The following is a 12,819-nucleotide window of genomic DNA, read 5'->3' as shown; positions in this document are numbered from 1 at the left end:
GGCTGGATGTTGCTGCGACGCCAAAAGCTATGTGACCGGTATTTCAAATCCCAGCAGGGTCACCGTGGTGAACAGGTTTCAGTGGAGCTTTCAACCTGGGAAGAAGGACCTGGCCACCCACTTCGGAAAGAGACTGGCCATGAAGATGCTGCGACTAGCAACGGAGCATTGTCTGACACAGCACCAGAAGATGAGAAGGTGGCAGAGAAAGATCAGGCAGGGCTCTGCTGTACACAGGGTCGCTAGGAGTTTGAATCGATGGCACCAAGAAAAAATTATCAACCAAGTACTTGCCTCCCCTACTAGAATGTGAGCTCCGCGAGGACAGGGGTCTTTTGTTCACTGACGTGCCCCGAGTGTGCAGAGGCCCTGGCCACGGTAGATGTTCAGTAAACACTGGTTGAAATGGAAATCGTTCAAAGCTGTCCTTGCTGCTCATCAGCTCAGATCGTAAGAACCTCAGCACAAGGACCGTGTCCTTGCCCCAGGCCCTCAGTGCCCAGCACATAGGGAGGCCCTCGGGTTTAAAGTAAACTCTAATCTGTATAAAAACGTCAGAAGAGGAGGTCTTAGGGATAACTTTTCCCCCTTACTTCTTTACACTTTTATTTCATTTCTAAATGCCCTGGGATGTGAAAATAACAAATTAAGCTAAAATAAAATTCTGAGCAGGGGCAGAGGACCCCAGTGCGACTTGCTTTGGACCCCATGCGCACCCCGTGTGACCCTCATTGTCCAGCGTATAACCAGTGGAAGGAAAGAGCCTGGAAAACTCTGAACACTTTTCTCAGGGCCCGGGGACAGGAAACCAGCCTGGTGGAAAGGGGCCAAGTCCCTCTTGCTTCAGAGAAAAATGGGTTCGGAGAGATTTTGAGACATCATAAGACTACTTTCATGCACATGAAAGAATGTGCTGATTGGCAGTTTGCCGTCTCTACAGATAACAGAGCAAGAGAAAATGTGCCTATTTTTGAGTATAAGAGAGTTCACTGAGATTTAGAAAGAATGCCTTCTTTAGAAGAAGATGAAACACCAAGAGAATATAACCAGGGAAAATTTGAGGCTCCAACTCTGGAGTAAAATATCTTGTTTGTTTTTGGTGAGGATTGGCCCTGAGCTAACGTCTGTTGACAATCTTCCTCATTTTGCTTGAGGAAGATTGTCGCTGAGCTTGACACAGGCTCAACACAAGGCTGGCATAAGGGAAGCCATATAGTAGAAAAGAACCATATTGTAACTTTGAATGATCTCTGACTAACTCAGACATGTTCTGTAGATTTTAGGGCCCCTTCTAGCTGCTATAAGTTGATAACTTTGTTCTTTCTTTTTGATATATACATTTGTGTGTGTGTGTGAGGAAGATTGGCCCTGGGCTAACACCTATTGCCAATCTTCCTCTTTTTGCTTGAGGAAGAGTGGCCCTGAGCTATCACCTGTGCCAATCTTCCTCTGTTTCACATGGGATGCCGTCACAGTGTGGCTTGATGAGTGGCGCCATGTCTGAGCCCGTGATCCAAACCTGCAAACTACAGGCCACCGAAGCAGAGTGTGTGAACTTAACCACTATACCACCAGGCTGCAAATAACTGTATTCTTTTGAGTTCCCTAGAAATGTGATGACCCCTCGGCAGAGAATCTGTGCCGATAACCATCATCCATGACAACTGAAAGATCAGTATAGGGTCTCTGATGCATATCCAGTAAAACAAAAGACTAAAGGGAACTAAGACCAGATGTCTGCCTCCACCCGGAGATCAGATAGATGCCCCCACCAGAAGAGCAAATGCCTCCCCCACCTGGAGACCAGCCCCCTACATAACTGGTCTTTGTTCTGTGAGATGGCTCTTTCAGACGTTAATCAGCCATCTTCCCCCTTGCTAGCAAGCCATAATAAAAAACCCTTTCTCTCCTACCACATTGCCTCTTGACTATTGGCATGTCTTGCGGCGGGCAGATGCCCCCCCCCGCCTTGGGCGTTAACAGGCTAACAGCTGTGCCAATCTTCCTCTATTTTGTATGTGGGATGCCACCACAGCATGGCTTGATGAGCAGTGTGTAGGTCTTCACCTGGGATCTGAAGCTGCGAACCCTGGGCCGCTGAAACGGAACATACAAACTTAACCTCTGTGCCACCGGGCCAGCCCCTAAAATATCTTTTGATTAAAAAAAGCAGACAAATAAAGTTCTGACACCCATAGGACAAAGAGGATGTTCCTCTTCTCAATTCCTAAGGTTTGTAAATGTCAGAGTCATACAGGGGCAAGAAAATGGAGCGGTTGAGAGCTGGGGCTTAGACTAAGACTGCTTGGATTCAAACCTGCTACTTCCTAGCTGTGACATCAGGCAAGTTATTTAACCACTTGTGCCTCAGTTTTTGTGTCTTCTAAATGGGGTAATATTACACCAACCTCCTAGGAACACTGAGGACTGAACAAGCACATCCATGTGAAGACCTGGCATGTGGCAATAAAAAACAGAGCCAGTCACCCAGTCCGTGCCCTTGCTCTCACCATGCAGCTGTGGTTAAATTAGAAGTCCTCAAATGTATATGCCATTTCCCAGAGGCAGAGGGCTGGAATAGGGACCAAAAGGGTATCTTAATTGAGACAAAAGCTACAAGGAGACACACTAGATCTGGAAACTGAAGGATGGGAAACTTGGGGGCAGGTGGCAGTGAGAGAGTGGACAATCAGGAAGTCAAGAAGGAAAAACAGCAGAAGCAAAACCTTCCCAAGAAATCTTAAACCCATTTTCTTTGATCTTGGGTGGGGAGGGGCCTACTATGTGCCAGGCAGGGTGTGGGTGTGAGACCTGATCCTCGTGCAACTCTACCAGGTTGGCCTTTATCATCCCACCCAACAGGTGAGATCAAGGCTCAAGGCTGGCTGGTAAAGAGGAGGGAGCCAGGACACACCAGGTGTCTGTCCAGCTCTGTTCAAAAGGCCAGGTGTAATTGTAGTAATAATAACTCACGTGCAGATGTGAGCAGGCACAGCTCTAAGCACTTTTCACATATTAACACGTCAGCCTCTCACAGTGCACTGGGGATTTTACTGATGAGGAAGCTGAGGGGAGAAAGTGACAGGCTGAGGCCCAGCTCCAGGGATGCAGACCAGAGGGGACCTCTCCAATCCAGGACAGGCTGCCAGAGCTCAGGCTGAGGTGGGCTCCGGTAGGACTGACTCTAGGAGGGAGAGAGTCCAGACTCAGGCCCCATCAATCCTGTCATCACCCAGCGGGCAGAGCTGGCTTGTTACAACACAAGTCAGATCATGTCTTCCCGCCTCCAGACCCTCCAAAGGCTGAGCCAACTAGTCAAGCACAATTTCTCCCTGGCAGAAATTTCCATTTCAGGCCTCTTAATCCTGGCCTCAAAATTTCCCTGGGAGGAACTTCTCTGATAGGATCCATCAACAGCATCTCCTACTCTGCGGTGTGTTTGTGAAGTGGAGATAGGAAAAACCGCACAATGAGCGTGTGACACAAGACCCCGCAGAGGTCCAAGTCCCAGAGATAAGCAGGCCCTAGAGACGCCTGACCTCTTGCTTTCGTCCCCCAAAGAGGATAGTCGTTAATTCAGGGTAGCCACAAAGGATGAGGTTAGGGTCACCCCTGATTGCCCTCCCCAGACAGGGGGAAACAGAAGGCAGGGCCACTCCCTGCCTGGCTCAGTGTGCTCTGTATCTCCTACTCATGGCTGTCCCACCCCTTTCCCCGCTCTGGCCCATCCACACACTGTCCTGATGCAATGCCCCCAGCATGGAAGCTCCATGAGGGCAGGGGCTGGGTCTGATCACCAGGGGAGCTGTATGTGCCCGGCACACAGCAGGCTGTTGTTTTTGCGCACAAGACCCAGCTGGATCCAACACGTAGAGTATACAGCAGGGAAACTGAGAGCAGGACTGGGCTGAGCTGCCTGTGTTGACATCCTTGCTCTGACAGTTCTAACTGAATGCCTTGTGGAGCCTTTAAACTTCCTGTACTCCAGGGTCTGCATTTGTTAAGATGGGGTAACACTACCTCCTTAAGAAGGATGTTCGGAGGATTCAGGGAGTTGAAACAGGAAGCTCTCCAGTAGTAAGCACTCAACGGTTGGTAGCTGTTAGTTAGCGTTTACTACATTTAGCTGCATGATACAGGGCAAATCACATCTCTGAGTCTTGGTTTTTGTTCCTGTAGGTAGGAATATCGTCTGTCTCACAGGGTTGTTGGGAAGATGGCAAGAGGACATCGTGTGTGGAGAGCTTAGTGCACTGCTTGGAAAACAATCAGCAGGAAGTCAGTCATTCACTGTGCTGCATTCCATTCTTTCAGGGTCTTGCTAGTTGAGTGACCAACTGGCTGGCTATATAATTAATATCAGTGTCCAGGTAGACTCTCTAGCAGAGAATCGCTCTGGCCTCCCTTGCTAGGGGCGCATCAGGAACAGCTCCCGGATGCACTATCCCCCGACTTGATTCTGTGCTTGCTCACCCCCAGAGCTGAGTCACCTTGTGGTTCTTTTTCCATTGGAGAAATGGCTCAGAGAGGCTCCCTTTCCCGATCTGGGCCTGAGCAGAAGCCCTCAAAGCCCTACCCTTGAGGAGGAACTAACGGTGGCTTTTCAGGCACAGGATGGCTGCTGAGGGAATGTTCGGAGGAAGAACTTTTCCCAGTTATCAAATGCCAACCCAACCCAAAAACACCCCACTTGCTCCTTGTCCACAGCCAAGTGGTCCCCTGTGCTGACATAAAGGCCCCAGTGAGGCTGGCAGAGTCTTGGACCTTCTCACCAGGACCCCAGAAAAGGAAAGATGGCAGCGAATGCCCCACTCCCAGCTCCACAGGGGCCCACACTTGGAGCAAGAGGGAGGTCAACCTGTGGTTATCGATTCTGAGTCCCAGCCCAAAGGGGATGTCAGTTAGGCAGCCACTCCTCCCTGAGGGCAGACCTTTATCACCCTTGCAGGACTCACAGCCCAGAATGGGGTCCCTTGTGGACAAATGGTTTTTCCCTCCTCTCTTGTGATTTTATTCACACACAAAAAAACCTAGAAGTAAAAAAATTTTTTTTTTAATTCTTTGGTTGTACATTTGCCAAACCACTGTAACCAAAAAGAACCGACACATGCAATCAAGATGAGAGGCCACAGTACTTAAACTTTTCCTTTGGTTGGTGATTTGTGGATCAGATGTGATTCTCTTCCCAAGTCTTTTTCTCCTCCAATCAAAAGGCCTGAGAACCTTCAAAAAAGCCCTACACCTTTGGTACGAGCTGTCCACTGAGCCGCTAGTTCAGCAAGTATTTATCCAGCACCTACTATGTGCTAGGTGTGGGGTCATGGGGGAGAGGCGTGAACAAAACAGACCCCGCCCTTGAGGAGCTCCTTCCAGCTGGGACAAGCAAAGGGCTTTGGCCACCCAAAACCTGGTTCTGTCTATCATGGGACACTGCCACAGAGGTTTGGTTTTTGTATTATAATGATGATGCAACAGTTAAAATTTAAGAAAAACCTTGAAGAGTCACTGCCCATAAGCTCATTGCCTTAGCACGACTATTTCCAACGGCCTTTGCCTTTTAGTTCCTCATTGCATCCTATGCGTCATGTATTATAGCGTTAGCTGTAATCACACATTCTTGCAGGGTAATATTTTTCCACCATGTGTGTTTTTGTATATTCCTGTCTAGTCTTCATAATTAGCTTTTTCAAAAGGCTTCATGCTATTCCATCCTGGTTCCTGTGCCAGAATTACAAACTGTTCCCTATTGTTGGACTTCCACCTTTTTTTTTGGAGTGGTGGAAAACAGTACAGAGCTCATTGACTCAGTGATGCCGGTGGAGCACCTGCCCCATCCAGGTCCTGTCCTGAGAGCATCAGGGCCCCGGGGGCCACCAGTGAATCAGAGAGGTCAGGGTCTTCTTGGCCCTTAAAGTCCCAAGGAACTCTAGCAAACCATTTCAGTAAAATGCAACGACACCCTGGAAGACACACGAAGTGAATCAGACTAAAAAGCCCCAGCAAAAGGGATTCGAGTCTGAGGGGCCCAAAAGAATTATACATTTTCAGAATGACTGAAGTAAAGTGTTTGAGGAAGTTCCAGCTCCCAAGTTTCAGTCCCAGCAGAGCTGAAACTATCTCCACACAAAGTTGTGTTTCTGAATGGCGACCCCTCTGATCTTACTGGTGACCGAGGGAAAACCCACCTTTCTTTCAGAATGAACTCCCTAACCCTGTTGACCAGCCAGGAAACCCCAGACTCCCCTCCTATCGATGGGAGAGCTGGTTCAGGCCTGTGTCCGGCAGGGCAGTGTTACTGAGTAGGGTGGCCTCTCTCTGGACTGACCTTTCTCCTCTCCACTTTTCACTCCAAACAGAGGGCGGGAAAGGAGCCCCAGAAAGAGAGCCATGGCTTAGATTTCCTCATTAACTGACTTTCCACGATTTCCTTAGAAATTAAAGAACACATACTCACTTACTCTATCCCACCTAGACTGTCTCTCCCGTAAAACCCCACTCTCTGGTCCCCACCATACCCCAGCTGTCAGAAACTGATGTAGGAGAAAACCCAGAGGTACACAGCCCAGCTGGAGACTCCAGGCCTCAGACAGCCCGGGGCAAGTTTATGTGCTTGTGGGTTCTCCTTCTTCCTCTAGACTCCGAGGCCCCACACGACCAGCTGTGCACCCAATAGGGTGGGAGGAGGGATGCTTACTGGTCAGATTTGCCCTTCTGGAAGCTTCCACACGGTAGAATTCTTTCTCCCCTCCAGGGCTGGCTCCAAAGGCTATCTCCAGTGCTTGGTAAACCTTGGGGGATTTGGCAGAGCATTTATAGGATCGTGCTGTATTGTGAAGGACAGTTTACTGGCTCCCACAAAGCCTTGAGGTCCAAAGGCAGGCACAGGTCTCACAGTGACAGCTTGGTCAGTACCCTGGAATCAGTGAATAAGGTGCTGTCTCTGAAAGCTTCATCCCCTTCCAGTCTTTATTAGACAGGAGATACAGGACAAGGACACCCAAATCCAGTCCTGTCCTAGTGATGGGACGACAGCGGGACCCTCCCCACCAGCAGAGGGCCACATACTAAGAATACTAGGCTCTTTGGTCTGAATTTCTCTGGTTTTAACACATTTCAGAAAATGAAACCTCTCACTAGACTCAGCTCAAAGGAAGGGGTTCCCCAATGGTACTCAGTAGGTGCTGAATAAATGCATGTCTTTTTTCTTGGCAAACCCTAGGAGGGTGGGGGGATGTCTGCAGAGATTCTGCAGACTGTAGCCAGAAAGAGCCTTACAGAGGAGGAGCCCAGAAACACTAGCACCTGGTTCTCAAACTTGGCTGAACACTGGGGAGCTGGAGCTTTAAGAAACTCTGACGTCGGGGCAATGGGTGGATGGATAGATGGGTGATAAAGCAAGCAGAGTCACCAGCCATGGCAGAATCTAGGTGGTGAGTATGTGGCTGTTCACACTTGAACATTTTCATAATGCAATGTTGGAGGGAAAATCCTGATGCCTGGTCCCACCCCAGAGATGGATTTAATTGGCGCAGCCTGTGCATTGAGAGTTGCAAGGCTCCAAGGTGATTCTACTGTCCAGCCACGGTTGAATCCTCTTGCTCTAGTCTGGGCCAAGGGTGGTCCAGACCAGCAAAATAATCATCGCTTGAGAACTTGTTGGAAATGTGAATTCTGGGACCCCAAAAAGATCCTCAGAATCACAAACTCTGGGGGTGGACCCAAAAATTGGTATTTAACAAATTTCCAGCGATTCTGGTGTGTGCTAGCTAAATAAAGTTGGCTGCACATTGGAATCCCCTGGGGAATTTTTTGGGGAAAAAAATAAACAAGATTCCAGAACCGGCCTCAGACCTCCCGAATTAGGCCTTAGGAGCTTTTTTATAAGCTCCTCAGTGATTCTGATCTTAACCAAGATTTAGGCCCAGGCCCCTCCTCACATCAGTCAGGAGCTGAGCCCCTTGGAGGGCTGTGCCTCGGCCAAGACTGCACAGCATCTCAGAGGAGGAGAGGGATTAGGACCAGGTCTCTTGGCTCCTTGCTCCACAGCTCTCCCCACTTGCTGCCTCCCATGTATTACTCGTTATTTATGTCGATCAAGTAGTCTTGTGGGAGCCCAGGCTTACAAGCTAACTTATTCTAGCCTCTTAGTTCTCAAACTTTCCTGCACATTGGGATCACCAATGCTTTAAAAGACCCAGAAAGCTTTCTATGAAATAAATGGGATACAAGAAATGTCCTCGGTATCATTCCATCTCCATCGCAACCCCTTCTCTCTCTAAGCCTAAGCCCAGCCTCTGGTGGGTGAGTGAGAAGGGAGTTCTGTGGCTCCCTGATAATCACTAATTTTGCTCAATCCACCTTATGAACCAGCTGCCTTTGTGGAATCCTAGCAAAAGAAGTAGAGCTCGCGTCCTGCTCTGCACCAGCTTGCCCTGTACTCCTGAGTGGTTGCCTCGGTTCCCTAGAGTTCATGAAGGAGCCTGGAGAAGTCATTAAAAAGAGTGACTGGCATAGAACTCCTTCTCACCTTCCTTGTCTAAAAAGACTCAGTACATAGTGTCCTCTGTGTCCCGTGAAGGGAAACTGGGAAAGAGGGGAAGAAAATGAGGCAAGAGAAGAGCCACAGACTCCAGGGGAGGGAGGTTCCTCAGAGTAAGCATTTCACTTTCCTATGAGCCCAGCACGTGGCAGGAGCCCTCAACATTAGATAGGAAAAGTGCCCTGCCTGATGCAGAAGGAATCTCTGGCGTCTGCTGCCCTCAGGGCAATCCAATGGGACAGGGGACAGTCCCTCCTCCTGAGCGTATCACTAAGTTCCAGAGGAAGGAGCTAACAGGATGGTGGTGATCAAAGTGGATCGGGGTCCTCCTCTTATAGAAGAGGAAACTGAGGCTCAGAAAATGAAGCAACTTGCCCTAGGTCATACCCCAGGCAAAGAGAGCGCCAGAGTTTGAACGCAGCTCTGTCTCCAATGGCCAGGCCCATTCAGCTTCTAAGTAACCAAAGACAGATCCAAGCTTCTGGGCTCCAACTCTGGTGCTCTTTCCCAATAGCCACTGTCAGATAATGCAGGAAGGTCTCAAAGCTAATGAAAGTCACCGCCCAGCTCTCCTCTCAGCTTTCTCAGCCTTGGGTCCACTCTTCCTTTCTCACTTGCTCCCAGCCCTTTGATGTGGGTCTGTCTGGGCCAAGGTGACTGAGGTCTAAAATACAAGGATCTGCCTGGTGATTTCTTTTAAAGGAAGGGACCTTGTTGTGTTCCAAACCAAACCACCCCCCAGGAGAATCACTAGTCGGAAATGGAAGGAAACTTTGGACTTCTAGCCACTCACCTCTCTCTGGCTCCTGTCCCTGCCCTGCTGCACTGCCAAGGACCAGAGCTGAGCAAGAGGTTGGATTTCTTGACACCTGGCAAAGTCAAAAAGGGAAAGCTTGAGTCTTTTACATACAATAGGACCATCTTCAGGTCAGCTGACAGTCTGGTCCAACAGAAGGCTCAGAGAGCGCTTCTCAAGGTCTGCCCAACCCAGAAAGCACAGATCCTGGAAGATTATCTTGGAGGCACAGGACAGTCAGGTGATGGCTCCAAAGTCCTCAGTCCTTTTTGGGCCAGGGTTAACTTTTGCATTTGTGACTTGATGAAAAGAGCACTGGAATTAAGTAGAGGAGCTGTTTCACTTATCAATCCAGTAATCTATTCATTCATTCCTTATCCATTCATTCACTCATTCACTAAATAGTGTCGGGGCATCTGCTATGAGCCTGGCATTGCTATATACTAGGAAAATGGTAACATGACACCCCAAGGAATTCAGTTATAATTTTCTCAAAGGAGTCTATGCCCCTCAAAGTGTTCTTACCTCCTAAAGCCTTTATAGAAACTCCTTAATACATTGATGAACCCTCCTCTCAGAAAAATGACTACAACCATAAAATTATTCACATAATTTTAGCAGTTTTAATGAATGCCCAGAGTTAGCTCTGCCAGTCTGATGACTTCTACCTTGGATCTTCTACCAATTCTCCTGGGCACATTCTTTCCCTCTGGTAGGCCTCAGATTCCCCATCTATAATGTGAATTCTCTTGACTCCCTGATAGATGACTAGATAAAGAAATCGTGGTATATAGATATGATGGAATACTATTCAGCCATAAAAAGAAGGAAATTTGTCATTTGTGACAACACGGATGGACCATGAGCTTTATGCTAAGGGAAATAAGTCAGACAGAGAAACACAAGTACTGTATGATCTCACTTATATGTGGAATCTGTCAACGAAAATAATCCATAACCAATCTGCAAGTGAAAATTTGGGTGAGTTTATTCTGAGCTGAAATCTGAGGACCATGGCCTGGGGCCTTTCTTCCCGAAGGAAGAAAGGGCACCAAAGAAATGAGGTGTACAGAGTGGTTATATACCCCCAAAGAGGGTGCTTTACATATGATTGAAATGTCCCTCCCACAATAGTCACAAGATTGCCCTGTCGGCACAGCGCTTGATGGACACAGCAGGTAGTGGGTCTGCCATCTTGGTGGGCGTAGCAGGAGGCAAGTCTATTGTTTCGAGCTGGGCCGGTCACAGGTGAGCACAGCAATCAGTTTCTAGCCTAACGAAAGATGCTTAATCCTTAAGGAGATGCCAAAGTTGGGAGGGGGAGGGAGGTTGCACCTTTATCTCAAGGGCCTTTGCTCTTGCCATAGGGAATCTCTAAAGCAGATATACAATGCATGCTCAACGGCCTCGGTCAGGCCCTTTTGGAAAGACAAGGTCAGGTCGAATTAGGTTTATACCACATGGCTTCCTCATATTCTCCAATATATCCTATTGCTTGCCATTTTTATTTGTCAAATCTAAAAACAAAACCAAACAAAGCAAATCCCGCAGGCTTATAAAGAACAGATTCTTCCATTCAGTAAGTTGCCTTTTCATTTTGTGATGGTTTCCTTTGCTGTGCAGAAGTTTTAGTTTGATGTAGTCTCATTTGCTTATTTTTGCTTTTGCTTTTGGTGTCAAATTTTTAAAATCGTCTCTGGGGCCGGCTCCGTGGCTGAGTGGTTAAGTTTGCACGCTCCGCTGTGGCGGCCCAGGGTTCGGATCCTGGGTGCGGACACGGCACCGCTCGTCAGGCCATGTTGAGGTGGCGTCCCACAACTAGAAGGACATGCAACTAAGATATACAACTGTGTACAGGGGGGTTTTGGGGAGACAAAGCAGAAAAACATAAAAAATAAAAAAAATAAAATCGTCTCTAAGACCTGTGTCAAGGAGCTTACTGTCTATGTTTTCTTTTAGGAGTTCTTTTAGGAATTTTATCTATTTTGAGTTAATTTTTGTGTATGGTGTGAGGTAGTGGTCCAGTTTCCTTCTTTTGCTCATGGCTGTCCAGTTTTCCCCTCGCCATTTATTGAAGAGACTGTCCTTTCCTCATTGTATATTCTTGGCTCCTTTGTCATAAATTGATTGACTGTTTATGCGTGGAAAACCCCTCATTTTTCAAACTATGCCCAGACCCCCAAATTCCCTACAAAATTTAATAAGTAGTCAACCTAAATTTATGCAGAACTTAGTATGTTGTTGACAAATAAAAATGGCAAGTAATAGGATATATTGGAGTATGTGAGGAAACCATTTGGTGTAAACCTAATTCAGCCTGACCTTGTCTTTCCAAACGGGCCTGCCGGAGGCCGTTGAGCATGCATTGTATATCTGTTTTAGAGATTCCCTATGGCAAGAGCAAAAGGCCCTTGAGATAAAGGTGCAACTTCCCTCCCCCTCCCAATGTTGGCGTCTCCTTAAAGATTAAGCATCTTTCTTTAGGCTGGGAACCAATTGCAGCGCTCATCTGTGACTGCCCAGCCCGAGGTAACACACCTGCCAGCCCGTGGCGTTCACTGAGACAGCAGACCTATCTGCCGTTTCCATCAATCGCTGTGCTGACAGAGCAGCCTCGTGACTATTGTAAAAGGGACATTTCAATCAAATGTGAAACATACTCTTTGAGGGTATATAACCACCCCGTGTACCCCCACTTCTTTGGAGTGCTCTGTTCCTTTGTGGAAAGACTCTCCTGGGTTATAATCCTAAGATTTAAGCTCAGAATAAACTCACCCAAATTTTCATTTATAGATTGGTCATGGATTATTTTCGTCGACATTGTTTTCACTTCTACTGATTTTTTGAGATGTAATTCACATATGATAATATTCACCCTTTTAAATTCAGTGGTTTTTAGGACATTTACCACTATCTAATTGCAGCACATTTGCATCACTTTGAAAAGAAACCCTGTACCCATTAGCGTCACTCCCATCCCCCTCCACCCAGCCCCCATCAACCACTAGTCTACTTTCTGTCTCTGTGGATTTTTCTGCTCTGGATATTTCATATAATGCAGTCATGCAACGTGTGGCCTTCTGTGACTGGCTTCTTAACTTAGCACAATATTTTTGAGTTTTACCCATCTTGTAGCATATATCAATATTTCCTTCCTTTCATGGCCGAATGATAGTCCATCGTATGGATATACTTCATTTTGTTTATCCATTCATCAGTTGATGGGCATTTGGGTAGTTTCCACTTTTTGCTTATCATGGTAATGCTGCTATGAACGTTCACGTACAAGTTCTTGTGCAGACATACAGTGTGTTTTCATTTCTCTTGGGTACATCCCCAGGAGTGTGATTGCAGGGTTTTATGGAAACTCTGTGTTGAACTCTGTGTTGAGGAACCACTGGACCATTTTCTAACGTTTCACCTCTGTTCTCATCCTCATGTTGCTGATGAAGAAACAGGTGGGAGGAAGTGAGGTGATTTGATC

General features: G+C 47.4%; 1 protein-coding gene across 5 annotated transcripts in view; it reads right to left on the bottom strand.

Moving 5' to 3' along the window:
• Nucleotides 1-12,819, bottom strand: part of SRGN (serglycin) — a 52,995-nt gene that overhangs the window by 26,037 nt on the left and 14,139 nt on the right. For 3 of the 5 annotated variants that reach the window (XM_070489135.1, XM_070489140.1, XM_070489153.1), the window contains one exon: nt 9,333-9,408. The exons of the other annotated variants lie outside the window; for them this stretch is intronic. The gene's annotated coding sequence lies outside the window, so the exon portion shown is untranslated. The remainder of the gene's footprint in view (nt 1-9,332; nt 9,409-12,819) is intronic. 5 annotated transcript variants of the gene reach the window in all.

This window comes from Equus asinus, chromosome 2, assembly GCF_041296235.1.
Source record: "Equus asinus isolate D_3611 breed Donkey chromosome 2, EquAss-T2T_v2, whole genome shotgun sequence".
NCBI lineage: Eukaryota > Metazoa > Chordata > Mammalia > Perissodactyla > Equidae > Equus > Equus asinus.
This window is presented reverse-complemented; position numbering and strand designations above follow the sequence as displayed.